This window comes from Camelus dromedarius, chromosome 6, assembly GCF_036321535.1.
Source record: "Camelus dromedarius isolate mCamDro1 chromosome 6, mCamDro1.pat, whole genome shotgun sequence".
Lineage (NCBI taxonomy): Eukaryota > Metazoa > Chordata > Mammalia > Artiodactyla > Camelidae > Camelus > Camelus dromedarius.
Window position 1 is genome coordinate 9,774 of NC_087441.1, and position 16,663 is coordinate 26,436.

General features: G+C 38.0%; 1 long non-coding RNA gene across 1 annotated transcript; it reads right to left on the minus strand.

The window, feature by feature from the left end:
* Positions 1-6,236: 6,236 nt before the first annotated feature.
* Positions 6,237-16,095, minus strand: LOC135321570 (uncharacterized). The gene is made up of 3 exons (XR_010381428.1): positions 15,960-16,095; positions 8,487-8,606; positions 6,237-7,319 (listed from the first exon to the last, which is right to left on the minus strand). It is a non-coding gene; the product is annotated as an uncharacterized LOC135321570 (long non-coding RNA).
* Between the last annotated feature and the right edge of the window lie 568 nt (positions 16,096-16,663).

Sequence of the window (16,663 nt, forward strand, 5' to 3'; positions counted from 1 at the left end):
GATAGCTCACTTGGGGGACCATCCATCACCACAGAATGTGGTATAATGTGGCAGCATGAACACTTTTAAGTTCTTAAGGGAAAGATCAATTCCTGTGATTCTAGGAATAAGAGTTCTTAGACCTCTTTTATTTACTTTTCAGATAACTCTCTTGTCAAACTTATCAATGTTTTTGGTGGGATGCCCAATGCACTGATGGGTAGTGAAACATACACAGGGCTACTGTTAGTGTTAAATTTTTTTTCATAGGAGATGTATAAGTTGATCATCTCAAAATTTTGGATAGGATATTCAAAGTCCAAGGAAGGAGACTGTTAGGAGGATTGTTTGAATGATAACATTGGCTGTATGTAATTTGTCTGTATATAATTCTATTATCTAGGGATTTGAAATGCTCCTAAAAGTAAATTATGAAAATATTTATTATCATGATATAGACCTAACCTGCTATAAAGGCCAGAGAAAACAGACCTGCTACATACTCTACATTGAAGCTGGATACAACTTTTGAGTCTCCTTCTGTTAAGTCCAATGGAGCTCCGTTGATTTCTGCTACAGTAGAGGTAAATAAAAATCTGACTAGGAGTTGGGAGGGGGAAATTAATCAGATATTCTTGTGTAATAACTGAGAGTATAAATGATCTATTTATCAGTAGGAATGATAAACCAATAACTGCTAGTTTACTTCACATGAGATTGTCTGTGCTGCTGCCCACAGAGCTCCGGTGAGTGTGTGTTTTTAATATGAAGGTAATGCAGATCAGGGGGTGGAATACATGTCTAGGCTTCATACAGCCAGTATGAGAAGTATGCCTAGGTTCACATGAGCAGACAGTGGGTAAGGAATGAGAAGAGGAGCTCCTAATGTGGAAGCCATGGTTAAGGCCAGCATTGGTGCAACTATATGTATATAATGTACACTGATGTATTATATATAATTTAACACTATATATAATATAATATATATGTGTAAATTGATGTATTATGTATAATTTAACACTATATATGTTTGGGCCTCTCCAAATTTCCAGAACCTAGGACTTCCTTCAAATAATATGAGAAGTGAAACATCGATTAAAACTGTAATCATTGGTAAAGGAATGCAGATTATAAACCTATTCTTAGGAAGAGGACTTAGGCTTCAGGAAATAAAGGTTTTGGTTTGATGCAATTGCTGAGCTCTGCTACCCTAACAAACCATGTTCTACAGTAGAGTATGTCAAAATTATTTAAATTGTATTGTATCACCAATTAGTTTGAAGGTGCTTTTGTAAAGCGACCCTTAACTCCCCTGTCCTCTCAGACTGGGACAAATGTGTAATAAATAGAAACCAATCGGGATCACTCCAGCCTGAACTCACATCTCACAGAACTCTAACCATTGAATGAACCACTTACAGCAGTGACAACATTGGGATATTCTGATCCAATTCTGAGGCTGTAAACCCTATTGTTGAAGTGAACTCTAAATTTGGATTGAACTGTTATCCCTGGAGTGCCTTGTTCTGTTAATCAATGTATTGGATACAATACATGCTACAGCATTTTGAATAGCTGGTCTAAATGTTAATCACTTGGAGTTTGGAGTTTGTTTTATTCACTGGGGCCACCACAACCAAAATTTTTAAACCATTAAAAGCTGTGTTATTCCTTAATATTCAGTTCATTACTTTATAGGTTAAACGCCTAAAGCACCATAGGAGCTTCTCATTTTATATGGCTCCCACCTCTTATTGGGAAGGTCAATTCCACTGATAAAAAGAGATACTAAAACCTTGTGGGGCCATCCTCCCAACTCCTTATGTGGAAAACAAATGATTATGCTACCTTGGCAGGGTCGGGAACCACAGCCATTAACCATGCCCGTGGTCAGGCAGTGCCTCTAAGACCAGAAGTGCTAGAGTTAATCTTCCTGGTAAACAGGCAGGACTTGTGATCACCACGTTCCTTTTTACTTTTTTTTTTAATCTTTCCTAGAAATTCATACCTGTGTTAGATTAAGAATTGTTTTTATAAATAATTAAATATTGATTAGGGTTTATTTTACTGTAAATTATCAGTAGCTTATTCATTCTGATATAAGCTTATGCAAGGAGAAATATTTCCTCCTGCCCATATGAAGAGTACTGCTTTTACTAATTAATAGATTAGTTCAGTATTAAATTGTGAGGGTTTTCTTTTCTTTTCTTTTTTTTTTTTTTTTTTTTTTTTTTTGCTATTGGTATTGTGATGAGTGTGTTCTTGACCTTGAATACTTGCCCTTTTTTAGGGGGGTGGCAAATAGGTTTATTTATTTCTTTAATGGAGGTCCCGGGGATTGAACCCAGGACCTTGTGCATGCTATGCACACACTCTACCACTGAGCTATACCCTCCCAACCTTGAATACTTTCTTAAAGGGTGGCTGTTTTTAAGCCAACTACAACATTGTTTATACTGATACTCTAGAGTTTTTATCCTGTAACTAAAAACCTGTGCCTTTTATAAAAAAAAATTGAAAATTATATTTTAAGTTATATTCTTAATTAATCATTAAAACTGAACTAAAATTCTTTAATGGACAACATGCTGTCAGCAGCCTTGTTAGGGTTACTACCTCTACTCATAGATCTTCTATTTTACATATAGATGAGTCTGTTCCACTAAACTGTTCATAAGTACCTCATCTGGGTTCAAGGTACTTAACTTATTTCATCATTCCCTAATGGTAATTTATGCTACCAGATTTAAATGTCTGTTTTCTGTGCATTAGCTGTTAAATGAATCTTTAATTTACTTATGACAGTTAAATTTGGTGGGAAGCCTCGGCTAGTTTTAGTTCAAACTTTCCATGAAGTATGGAATCGACTGGGTGTAAACCAGGTGCTTTTCTTTAAACTACACTTCAGTGTATCCAAGCACACTCTCCAGTGTGCCCACCTTGTAAGGACTCCTCTCCTTTTTAATGTCTACTACTTATTAATGGGTTATGAAAATGTATCGCTATTTGAGAAGGGTGATGAGTGTGCCTGCTTCATGGCCTGACTGTATTAGGCACTCTTAATTTACAACTAAGTTCTCCTTTGGTATTCCACCATAATTTTGTATATATCATTTTGTACTCAAGGTAGAAAATGAAACCCTTATCTTCCCACCCCATAGGTTACACCTAGAACTAACGTTTTTATGTCTGATCATTACGATCACTGTTGCTCCTTCTGGGGGTTTGCTTAAGATGCTGGTACACAGACATATAGACTGTGTTCATGAGAGTGGTGAGGTTTAACAGGTTTTGCAAATTATAAACACCATAGGAAGCACCATGAATCCTTTTAGTTTTTTGGATTATGCTAGTATTCATTTGGCCAATAATTTTGTTATAATCATTTTATTTTGATTTAAAGAGAAGTATAGTTGGATACCTACCCCCTTACTGACACATGGACACGACTTCGAATCTTTACTGACCTGTAACAAGGAATGTTAAAGTCATTTTAGTAGCTTATTTTCACTTTAGCTATGGCTTTGCAAACCATAGCTAGGACTTAACTTTATTTCACAATACTCTTTAGCATGCATCACACTGACTTTCTATTATTTGAGGTTCATGTTATGACAGTGATGCCTGGCATGATAATTTACCAACCCTAATTTGTTATGATAACCTAGTCAAACTTTCATTTGTGGCTTAATTTTTATTGCCATTTCCCATAGGGGCATGGGTCAATGAGGCATTGAAAGATATATCTAGGGTGCTTGATACCTGCACACTTTACTCTTTTAAAATATTTAGAGAGCATTCTCACGGGAATGCAGAAACTTGCATGTGTAATTTTACTACAAGTTATTAGAAAGGCTGAAATGAATTCTATATATTTATGGAGTTAGTAAACTCGTCCAGGCATTTTCACTGCCTTGCTTTAATTATTAAATCTACATCGACACACTGAGTAGGATTTTCAACATATGAGATTTTTGTATTTAACTGATATCTTGGTATTTGTTATAGCAGTCCATATTGTGTTAAAATTAGTATTAAAATATATGATATTTCTTTTGGAGACTATTACAGTGTACTGTATTTTTAATTTGGTTCAAAGTAAATAGCAGATCTAGGGGTATGTCTATCGATATAAGCCTTATACATCTAAACAGTAGATGGATAGAGTTAAAAGGCTACTTTGCAGTTATAGTAACTGGGTGGGTGAAGGGCAGTATGTTTGTTAGATGAGTCAGTTGAATCTTACATAGTTACATCCTTTGCCTTGTTTGGTGGGGTTTGGCAAGGTGATAAGGACAGACAAAGTATGAGATTAAGCAGTAAGCAGAGGGGTAATAAAGCAAGCTATTTACTGATTTGCATGTGGACGTGGATGTGTAATTTCTGAATGTCCTGTGACCACTGACTCAATAACACATTATCATGGTCGATGACGTTGGTAAATACTATTCAATTTAATCCAAGCTACAGGTTACTTGACTGTGCTAAGGTCTCTGATGACCATAACTGAGTCACAGCTTTCCCCCAACAACTATCACTTGGTTCAGCAACTTCCCTCATATATATGCATATATGGCAAAAAATATAACACAGGTGTCCAAACAAAAAATGCTACACTACACTAATAGTCATAGCAGCATTATTTGAAATAGCTCAAAGGTAGAAACTATTCAAATGTCCATCAATGGATGAAAGGATATGCAAAGTACAGTGGATCCATAAACTGTCATATAATTCTGCCATTGAAAGAAATACAGTAAAATGGTGCAGCCACTGTGGAAAACAGTATGGCGGTTCCTCAAAAACTCAAACATAGAGTTAATGTATCATCTGTTGATTCAACTTCAGGGCATAAACCCAAAAGGTTTAAAAGCAGGGACTGAAAAAACACATTTCTATAGCCATGTTCATACCAGCCCTACTCACACTGACCAAAAGACGTAAGGAACCCAAGTGTCCATGGATGGATGATTCCATACACAAATGTAGTATATACAGAATTAAGTAGGATTCAGCCTTTAAAATGAAGGTAATTCTGACACATGCTACAATATGGATGGACTTTGAAGTCATTCAAGGGAAACAAACCAAATCAAACTGAAAAGGACAAACATTCTGTGATTCTAAGATAAGGTATCCATATAAGTCTAATTCAATAACAAAATGTACGATGTACTTGCCAGGGGGTTAGGAGTTCATGACTAATGGATACAGTTTCACTTGGGGAAACTGAAAAAGTAATGGAGATGAGTGCTGAGAATATTGCTACAACAATGTAAACATAGTTAATATCCAAGAACTATATGACATAAATGTAATAAAACTATATACTTAAGGCAATTTAAATGGTACATGTCATATGGAATACATTTAATCACAATGAAAAACACGAAGTACTGATATTTGTTACAACAGGGATGAACAATGAAAACATCCTAAGAAAAAGAAGCCATACAGATCACACTCATCCTGTCCCCTTTACTTCAGTCAAAGTTGGGAAAATAAGGGAAAGTCTTGAGAACAGTTCTGGGAAAAAGAAAAAATAAAACATTGGATCGGATTCAGAAAACCCATTGCCATACAGTTGGAGAAGGTGCTGACAGTGGAACTGAGCCTGTGGACTGCATTATGAAGTGAAAACCATAATGAGTCCTCACTTGGATGTTATGTGGTGACACAGAGTGTCTCTATTCAAGATAAAAACACACTAGAGATTGTCATGAGAAGTGGCATGCATGCTGCATCAATGATGAGTGAGAAACCTGAGCTTACAGATGAAGAGTACACTGTACTGCTACTGCACATTTTCTGTATGTTTAAAAATATTGGAAAGTAAATAATTTTTTAAAATCAACCATGTCAAAATCATAACAGGAAAGCAGAGAAAACATCAAACTTTACTATAGAGCCCAAGCCTTCTCCAGTTCCAGTTGATCCAAAATGGTTAAGCGAATCATCCTTGCAGGAACCTACATATTATTAAGAGACACTGTAAGATAATTTCATAAGCCACTGTGTCTTGCTTGTTGTGAATGACTTGGATGTGAAAAAAAAAAAACAGTGGCAATTTTGAATTCTACATTTCCACATCAACATACCAAAAAAAAAAAAACCTGTTAAAAAGTAATAAATAACTTTAGTAAAGCTACATGATACAATATCAGTACACAAAAACCGATTGACTTTCTATACACTAATAAAGAAGTTTCAGAAAGAGAAATTAATAAAGCAATTCCATTTAACAATTGTACCAAAAAACAAAACAAAAAACCTAGGAATAAAATTAATCAAGCATGTGAAAGGCCTGCACATGGAAAGTTAGAAAACATTGATAAAGAAATTGAAGAGGATACACACAAAATAAAAGCTGTGCTCATGCACTAGAAGAACATTACTGTAACATTCACGAAGCCTAAGCAATGTACACATTAATTGCAAACTCTACCAAATTCAAATGGCATTTTTTTTCACAGAAACAGAAAACAAGAAATCCTACCATTTACATGGAACAAAAAGGAACCCGGAATATCCTAAACAACCTTGAGAAGGGAGAACACAGTTGGAGGCATCTCCTTCCCTGGTTTCACACGACCTTAGGAAGCTACAGTCACCAGCAGAGATACAGTAAGATATTGGCACAGAAATAGGCACATGGACCAGAGTAACAGAATACAGAGCACAGGAAAAAACCCATCTTTATGTTGTCAGTTAATTCATGGCAAAAGAGCCAAAAACACAAAATGGGAAAAGGACAGTCCCCTCAATAAATGGTGCCAAGAACATTGGACACCATACCCCCCCCAAATGACACTAGACACAGTCAACACTAAACACAAAATCAAGTAAATCCAAAAATTTTCCATATCAAGCCCCTTCTCTGCTGGATCCTCTGAAGATGGACCTCCTTAGTTGTAATCACACACAGGAAGCCTCTCCCCACTTTCTCCTCATGTTTTATTCCCACAGCGATGCCTCCTGGTGATTATTTTAAACATTTTTTTATTGATTTATAATCATTTTACAATGTTGTGTCAAATTCCAGTGTAGAGCACAATTTTTCAGTTATACATGAACATATATATATTCATTGTCACATTTTTTTTCTCTGTGAGTTACCATAAGATCTTGTATATATTTCCCTGTGCTATACAGTATAATCTTGTTTATCGGTTCTCCTGGTGATTCTTGAAGACATCCAGCTCCTGTCTGGGTGGACTTGGTTGGTCGAGCGTTATCCTGAAGCTGAGACCATGGTGGCTCCTGAAGAGACCCAGCCTCCACCAGCCCCGCAAGAAGCCAAGTTCCCACAGGAGCCAAACCCACCAGTGAGACATGTGCACCTTGAGGGTCAGAAAGACAGTTTGGCAGTTTTTTCTAAAGCTATTCAAGACTCACCTGAGAATTCAACATTGCACCTCTAGTATTTAGACAATTGCTTTGAAAAAGTGTTCAAATAAAAACTAGCATGCAATTATGCACAGCAACTCTACTCATAACGGCAAAACTTTAAAATATGAGGATGTCCTTCCATGCACGAATACATAAGCAAGCTGGGGCACACCCATGGAAAGAGGGCAAGTGACACCCTGAAATATATCTCTTTGGCATGAAGATTACAATGGGTAGATTTCTTAAAAAATAAGACACATGAAACTCTATGATACCCAAGTCAAGACTGCCTTTTGTCTGGCAAATTTACATTTATAAGGGAAATCTCCACTTGAAAAGTAATTTCCCTTTCTGTACCAGGCATAGAAGGAAGATTAAACCTCAGGAAACTTGTCAATAGAGAAGGCTAAGATTTAAATCTATATAACGAACATAACCTTCCTTTCTTTTGGTATTAGAGAAAGATGGCATTTCAGGTGATGTCTTGGGCAATCTCAGGGAATTACTCAATTTCCTGGGCATCTCCCATGCTGAAAGTAGGCACACAAGTTCTTGAATTTGTTTGTACAATTATGTAAAAGTAGTTAATACCACAGAAATGTGTACTTGAAATGATTTCAATTAAAAGTGTCATATTATGTATTTTTAATCACAATGAAAATAATGTAGGAATGTAGTACTGATACTATTTACACCATTAATAAACACTGAAAAGCTCCATAGTGAAAAGAGCCATAAATTTCTCCCATATCACATGATCATCATGTGTGCTTTACATCCGTCAAGGTTGTCAAAGTGAGAGTCTCAGTAACAAACCCAGAAACAGAGAACAGCAGCTGCACCAAGTGGTGGCAGCTGAAGGGGCCAGCGGGTCACACAGTGATGCGGACGCCACACGGCTTCTTCACTGGTGGGTTATATGACGGCTCCTCAGGAGACTACCCCTGTTTGGGGTAAAACACCCTATGGTATTTTGTATAAAGTGGCAACAGTGAGTAGTATTTACCATCATAGAAATTACTGGAAAGTCCATTACTTTTCAAAACAACCATATCAATACCATGGCAGAGAAGCTGATAAGACAGACATCAAACCTTGCTATAGAAGACAAGACTTACCTAGACCAAGGTCAACCAAAGTTGTGATGCTCATTGCCCTTGTAGGAGTCCACTTGTTATTAAGAGGCACTGTGGGATGAGTACACCCGTAGCCAGCAAGTCTTGGATCCTGTGCACGACCTGGGATGCAGGAGAAACAGTGAGATTTTAAAATTACAATTTTCCACAACACTTAACAAACAGTCATTAAAATAAATAAATTCAGTTAAGTTCCATATGAAATCAATATAGAAAAATCAGTCGCATTTCTATACACTAATAATAATAAACCATTAGAAGGAAAATTTAAGGAAACAATCACGTTTATAACTGTATCAAAAAGAACAAAATATCTAGGAATTTAACCAAGGATGTGAAAGACCTGTGCTCAAAAAACTATAAACCATTGAAAAAGAAGTTAAAGAAGACAAAAATAAACAGAAAAAATATTTTGTGCTCCTGGATTGGAAGAATTACTATTATTAAATTATTGATTCTATCAAAAGATATCAACAAATTCACTGCAATATCAATATAATATTCAATGATATGTTTCATTGAAATAGAAATAATAATCCTATTATTAATATAGAACAACTAAAGACCCTGAACAACCAAAGAAGTTCTGAGAAAGAAGGACACAGCTGGAGGCATCTCCCTCCCTAGCATCAAACTGTATCACGGAACTGTAGTAACCACAACAGTGAGGAACTGGCACAAGCACAGACACACGGATGAGAGTAACAGCATAAAGAGCCCAGAAATAAACCCTCATGGCTGTGGTCAGCTAATTCATGAAAATGGGGCCAAGGACATACAAAGAGGGAGGGATACTCCCCTCCATAAACATTGCCAGGAAAATGGGACACCATGCACCAAAGAACATCACTGGTCACCATCTCCATTGCACACAAAACTAACTAAAACCCCACAGTTTTCCACATCAACCTATTTCTGAGGTTCCTCTGAAGACAGAACTCCCCTGAGCAGTCAGCTGCACACAGGAAGCTTCTCCTGACTTTTTTTTTTTCTCTTATTGTGCCTTTTCACAGCAATGCCCAAGAAAACTTAGCCCATGACAGCATGGATACAGCCCCACTGTCTAAAAGCCCTGATAGTCCTGAAGAGACCAAGCCCCTGCCGGCTGTGCAAGGGGCCAAGTCCATGGGCAGAATGCACCTGTGCCCTGTGGGTCAGAGGTGGATTTGGCACCCCACTGCAGACGATCAGAAAAGTTCAGGGAATGCTGATCTCACAAAGCCCAGAGACCTCACCCTGAATGCAGTTCTGCTGTACATACTGCCTTTGGAAATCCAAACTGAAACACAGCCAAATAGCTCACTATGCTGTCTCAAAAACTGGCTAAGGAGCAATTAATTTAAAAAAACATATAGAATGAAGAGAACATAGACACAAACTTTACAACTGATAGTGAAGTTCACTCAAGATTGCCCATAGACAAATTTAAATGGCAAGACTACAAAAGTCTTAAAAGTAAAAGGGAGAAAATCTGTAAGACCTTAGGTCTTGTGATGAGTTTTAACTCACAACAACAAATGCCTATCAACAAATCAACACAAAATTAATAACATGGACTTTATAGAACTATAAACTTCTACTCTGTGAAAGGTCTTACTCATAAAGGCAAAAGAGAAACCACATACAAGGAGAAAGTATTTGGAAAATGCGTATCTGATAAAGCATTTGTACTCAGATTATACCAATAAAATCTAGAACAAACAACTCCACTAAAATGGGTAAAGATAGAAACAAACGTCAAGCTAAAGAAGGTATACAGATAGTAAATAATCATGCAAAAATATATTCAAGATCCTAGTGGAAAACAGGTATGGCCAACTTTGGAAGACAGTTTGGCAGTTTCTCCCAAAGCTAAGCATTCTCAACTTAGAGTCCCCCCAAAAGCCAGCTCTTGAATTTAGACATCTGCTTTGAAAAACTGTTCAAACAAAAACATCAAGTAATGCACAGGAGGTCTATTCATAACGGCTTAGAAACTCAAGTGATCAGTATGCCCATCTGTAGGTGAACTCACAAGTAAAGTAGTGCATATTCATGTCACAGGGAGCAGAATATGCCACCCCCCAAATAGGTCTGCAGCCTAATGACTACTACAATATGAGTAATTTTTTTTAAAGACTCTCAGAAAACTGAGTAGAGGTTGCCATTTTGTGAGGGACATTTTCATTTTTTACAGAAATATTACAGAAACAATTCAATTAAGTGATCAAGTAAGTGGTAGTGTCACAGGATGGAATACAGGATGTAACAAAGAATCTGTATTAGAAGTGTGTGAAAACACTCACTGCTGCTGGTGGAGCAGAAGGGGCCAGCCTCAGTAACTGCAGGAATGAACAGAATGTGTAGACTACAGGGAAAACATATTACACGTAAACAGCGGGATCTGTAAGATCCATCCCACAGGGGCAGGAGCTAAGAACGCTGAAACCACTCATCTGGAGCAGAATGAGAAATGAATTGCATGGACTGAAGATGGTGGGAACCAGGGTTCTACTGTCTGACTGGGAGTTACAGATAAGTGGGGGGGAGATGTACACTATCCATAAGATAATGGATCAAGTTGGAGGCATCAGTATAAACCTGTCTTCTGCTTAATATGAATACAGATATTTCCACATAGAAATCTTTACAATTAGGACTGTATACTATTGGGGAGGGGGAAATTTCACTCTCTATCCCTCTTGACTTCTTGTGGCTGGACTAATAATAAAACTAACATGAGACAGAGCAGTGGAAGAAAAAGACAATTTAATTCCTACACACAAAAGTCTCATAGAAATGGGAAGTAAGAGGTAGTAAAAACAGGCTGATTTTATACATCTAGAAAACTATAAATTTGTTAGGAATTGACAGCCTAAAGAAATGTAGTTTTTGGGTACTCAATGAAAAACCTAAACAGAGTTTGGGCTTGGGGTGGTAAATTAAAGAAGTTACGAGATATGTTTATATGCGCCTCTGAACTTTTCACATGACAGGCTTATTTCCTGCTTTTAGGGAGCGGGGGTCAGAGTGTCCCTCTTGCTTTGACCATTTCTAAGTAACTTAAATTTAAAACACTATGTGGTTGAGGCAGATTGGGGTGGGGTGGGTGGATGATGGTCCCTGAGCAACAACAATACACTAAGGTGGGAACACATGCACACATTTCCTTGCATTGTCAGCTGAGAACATTTTCCTCCCATATGTAAGTTCTTAATACCATTCTTTAATTAAAGGAATCAGGACTCTCTGAAGAAATGGTTTATACTAGGACTGAGACAGTGAATATATGAGCCAGGATCATCTTGAATCTTGTATCAGAAAGTAAGGAAGTACCAGGTCAGAAAAAAACCCAAAATATGGAATGATCGCAAAGGAAACAGGAGCCAATGAAAGAGTTCTCACTAGCCAAAGCAGGAATAAACTGAGCAACCAAACCTGTAGTGCTGGATTATAACCAAAAGACTAAAATAACTATTCAGGTGTCCACAATGGTGAAGTAAAATGATGACATAGGTTGTTGGGTTTTTGTTGTTGTTGTTGTTGTTGTTGTTGTTGTTGTTTAATAGATGGGATTGAATGGAGAGCTCCTATGCAGAAGAATTCCTAATAATCCATGATATCCATCAAGGAGGTGGAGCTAAAGCCCCCTCTCCTGAAGTGTAGGTTCCACATAGTGACCTTCTCCTGCTTAGGTCAGAAGCAAGAAAAGTCCGAGATACCACTGCTGGGCATGTATCCAGAGCAAAATTCTAATATGAAAAGACACATCCACTAACTGATTTTTTTTTAACACAGTGGGCAACATTAAATTGGGGGGAAAAGTGTGTTTTTCAACAAGTGGTGCCAGGCAATTGTCTATCCAGTGAAACTTTTTCATTTCTAAGAGAAATGAAATTGGATCCCTGCTTCATACCACATGCAAAATTAACTCAAGATACATAAAAAGCTTAAATTTAAAGAGTGGTAAAGTGACAATCAGCCCTCATCTGCTGATTCCACATTTGCTGAATCAGTCTCCTTCAGATAAAAAATAATAATAATAATTTGAGAAAGTTCCATAAAGAAAAACTTGAATTTGTGGCATGCCAGAAACTATTTAAATAACACTATATTTTCTTCACAATTATTTACATACCATTTACATTGTATTATTTGGTATAAGTGATCTAGAGATTATTTTAAGAATACAGGAAGCTGTGCTTAGATTATTTGCCAATACTACACCACTTTATATAATGGACTTAAGCACCGACAGATATTTAGTATCCACAGGGTGTCCTGGAACCAATACCTCACAGATAGGGAGGGAAGCTGCATAAACTCTCAAAGAAACAATGAGGATAAGTCATCATGACCTTGGAGTTAGCAATTTTTTTAGATCTGATAGCAAACACAAGCAAGGAAAGAAAATAATAAATTGCCTTTCATCAAAATTAAAAACATTTGTACATCAGAGATGTTATCCAGAAACTGAAAAGACAGCACACAAAATCAAAGAAAATATTTGCACATTATATATTTGAAAAAAATGTTATCAAGAATATATCAAGAACTTTTACAACTCATAAAAAGACAAAGCAAACCCAATTTTTAACATGGTAAAAGGACTTAAATACACCCTTCTCTATATGTAAACCAAAAAAAGAAAGTACAGTATATTGTATATATGTATTTACATGCAATATAAAGTATATGTGCAGGCAAACAGTAATAATCTACCTAATAAAAGTGAAAAAGAAGAAAAACCAATAAATAAACAAAATTAAATATTTTTTAAATAGATCCTTCTCCAGACAAGACAAATAGTCAACAAGCACATGAAAAAAATGTTTAAAATCAGTCATGATGGAAATGTCAATTAATACCATAATGCCATACCCTTTCAAGCTCACTAGAAGCCCTACGATCCAGAAAACTAAAAAAAAAAAAAAAAGAGGCAAAAATGTAGAGAAATGGAAACTTTTAAACATTACTTGAAAAATTGGAAAATGGTACAGCCCATGTTTCCAGTTTGTTATTTCCTCAAAAAGATAAAAATGCAGTTACCTTATGGTTCAACAACTACACTCCTAGAGAGAGACCCTGAAACATTAAAAATAGGTGTTCAAACAAAAAAAAGTACATAAACATTCATAGCAGCACTATTCCCAATGGCCCCGAAGGTAGAACAATTAAAATGTCCATCAAAGGCTAAACAGATAAACAAACAGGGTACATCCATAAACTGCCATATTATTCTGCCATATTATTCTGCCATATGAAGGAATAAAATGGTGCAGCCAGGGTGGAGAACCATACAGGAGTTCCTCAAAAACATACACATGGGGTTGACGTGTGATCCATCAATGCCACTTCAGGATATATGCTCAAAATATTTGAAAGCAAGAACTGGAATAGAAATGGGTACACCCATACCCATGGCAGCACTAATCACAACAGCAAAAGGTGGAAACAACTCTCCTGTCCATCAGTGGATGAATGGATAAACTAAATGTGGTGTATACACATTAGGATACTGCACAGCCTTAAAAACTAAGGAAATTATGACACATGCTGCAACGTGGATAAATCTTGAAGTCAATATGCTAAGTGAAATAAGCCAGACAGAGAAGGACAAATATTACATGAGTCCCCTTATACAAGGCATCCAGAGAAGTCAGATGCAGAGACAGAAAGAGTGTCACTGCCAGGGGCTGAGGCAAGTCAGTGTTCACTGGACACAGGGCTTCCTTCACTTGGGGAAAATGAGTAAGTCCTGGAGATGGATGGTGAGGCATCTGTACAACAATGTGAATCTAGTTAATACCATAGAACTGCATAGTTAAATGGTTTAAACGGTAAGTGTTATGTTCTGTATTTTTAATGACAATGAAAAATGTGAATGAATCACTAATGATTCAAATTGGACAAAGATTGAAAACATTCTAAGTGAAAGGAGACACACAGAAGAGGCCACCCAGATCGTATTCATCTTGTGCGCCTTAAGTCCATTAAGATTTTGAAAAAGAGGGAAACTCTCAGTAACAGTTTCAGAAAAAGAAAACTGGCACAGAATGGAAAAGGGATTTCCATAAGTTGGGGCAAAGGGGAAGGCTGAACTAGGCCTGTGGCTGGGGTTACAAGGTGAACCATACAATCTCCTCATTTGGGGTTTATGTGCTGGTTCCCTGGGGGAGTATCCCAGTTTTAGGTAAAACCCACTGGAGTATTTTATGTGAGGTGGCAAATGTGAGTACTGCGTGATGCTATTTAAAGTATTTTATATGGAACTTTATAAGAAAACTTTATAAGAAACTTCATTAGAAACTAATTACTTTTGAAAACAACCATGTCAATACCACACCAAAAAAAGCAGAGAAGACATCAGATTTCCCTATAGAGGCCCACCCTTAACGCAATTCAGTTCACCCAAAGTGCTGATGCTCATCGCCCTTGCAGGAGTCCACACGTAACTTAGAGGCACTGTGGGAAGATTAGGAGCCGCTGTGTCTTAGGTTCTGTGGATGACTCCAGGATGGAGTCCAAACAGGGTGACTTCTGATTTCTAGTTTCCCACATCAAACCATCAAAAAACCGTTAGAACTAATAAATCATGTCAGTAAAGCTACAAGGTACAAAATCAATACACAAAAATCAGTTGCCTTTCTATACATCAATAATGAAACATCAGAAAGAGACATTTTTTAAATTCCCATTTACAATTGCATCCAAAAATATACCTAGGAATAAATTGAATCAAGGATGTGAAAGACCTGCACACTGAAAATTCTAAGACACCGAGGAAAGAAACTGAACAGACACAAATAAATGGAAGGATACCCTGTGCTCATGGACAGAAAAAATTGATATTGTTAAAATGTCCATTCTACCCAAAGCAGTGCTCAAACTCAAAGCAAGCCTCATCAAATCATTATGCCCTACACCAGAAAATAACAGAACATTGTGAATTGACTATAGTTCAATAAAATAAAATAAACTTCAGTGGTATTTTTCACAGAAACAGAACAAACATTCCTAACATTCATGTGGAACCACAAAGGACCCTAAACAGCCAAAGAGATTCTACAAAAGGGAAACAGGCTGGAGGCATCTCCTTCCCTGGCTTCACACTGCATTACAAAAGCACAGTCACCAAAACTTTGTGGAATTGGCACAATGACAGGGACATGGACCAGAGAGAGTCTGCAAACAAACCTATGGGGATGTGGTCAGTTAATTCACAAGAAAGGAGCCAGGAGCCTGCACCAGGGGAAGGACAGTCCCCTCGATGAATGGTGCTGGGGAAACTGGACACCACACGCCAAAGAAGGACACAGTACACTGTCTGCACCACACACAGAATCTGACTAAAACCCACAGCTTCCCACATCCAGCCCTTCCTCTCCCGGGGCCTCTGAGGAGGGACTCCCCTCAGCAGTCAGCCCCTCACGGGAAGCTTCTCCTCACTTTCCCTCACTTTTCCTTCCTCCTCACCTTCCCTCAGTGCAGCACCTCCTGTTGGATCCTGAGGAGACGGGGCTCCTGTCAGCGGGGACATAACCCCCTGTTGTCCCGAAGCCCCAGCAGGTCCAAAGGAGACGTGGCTCCAGGCAGCTGCGCAGGACGCCAGATCCTCAGGCAGAACCCACGCACATTCCCGCCACAGCTGGGGGAGGCGGGCTCCGGGCCTGGCCAGCCAATGGGAAAGCGCGGACCCAGCCGCCCTCACAGCCAGTGGAGGCGCTGCCCTGACAGCGGCTCTGCTCAATCCTTTAAACTGGAAATCCAAACTGAAATTGAGCCAAATGTCCGTAACTTCTCCAAATACTTAAGAAACAATTAACTGGAAGCCGTATGGAATGAAGTGAATGGAGACAAACTTTAAACCTTACACCCTTGTTTGCTGAGCTTTCATGACAACCTGCCATAAATGACTTCCTCCCTCCCCCAGGCCTCGCTTTTGTTTTTAGCTGAAGGTGATACTTACGGTGATGTCTCTGGCCATTTCAGGGAGTGAGTCAGTGTTCCTGGGTGTCTCCTCTGTATACAGGAGGTATACACATTATTAAACTCGCTTCTTTTTCTCCCTAAAATCTGTCTTATTAGGGGGTGGGGGGTGTCAACCAAGAATCTAGAAGGGGAGAGGGAGAACTGGTTTTCCTCCCACACACACGCAGTGGAATACTCCTCAGCAATAG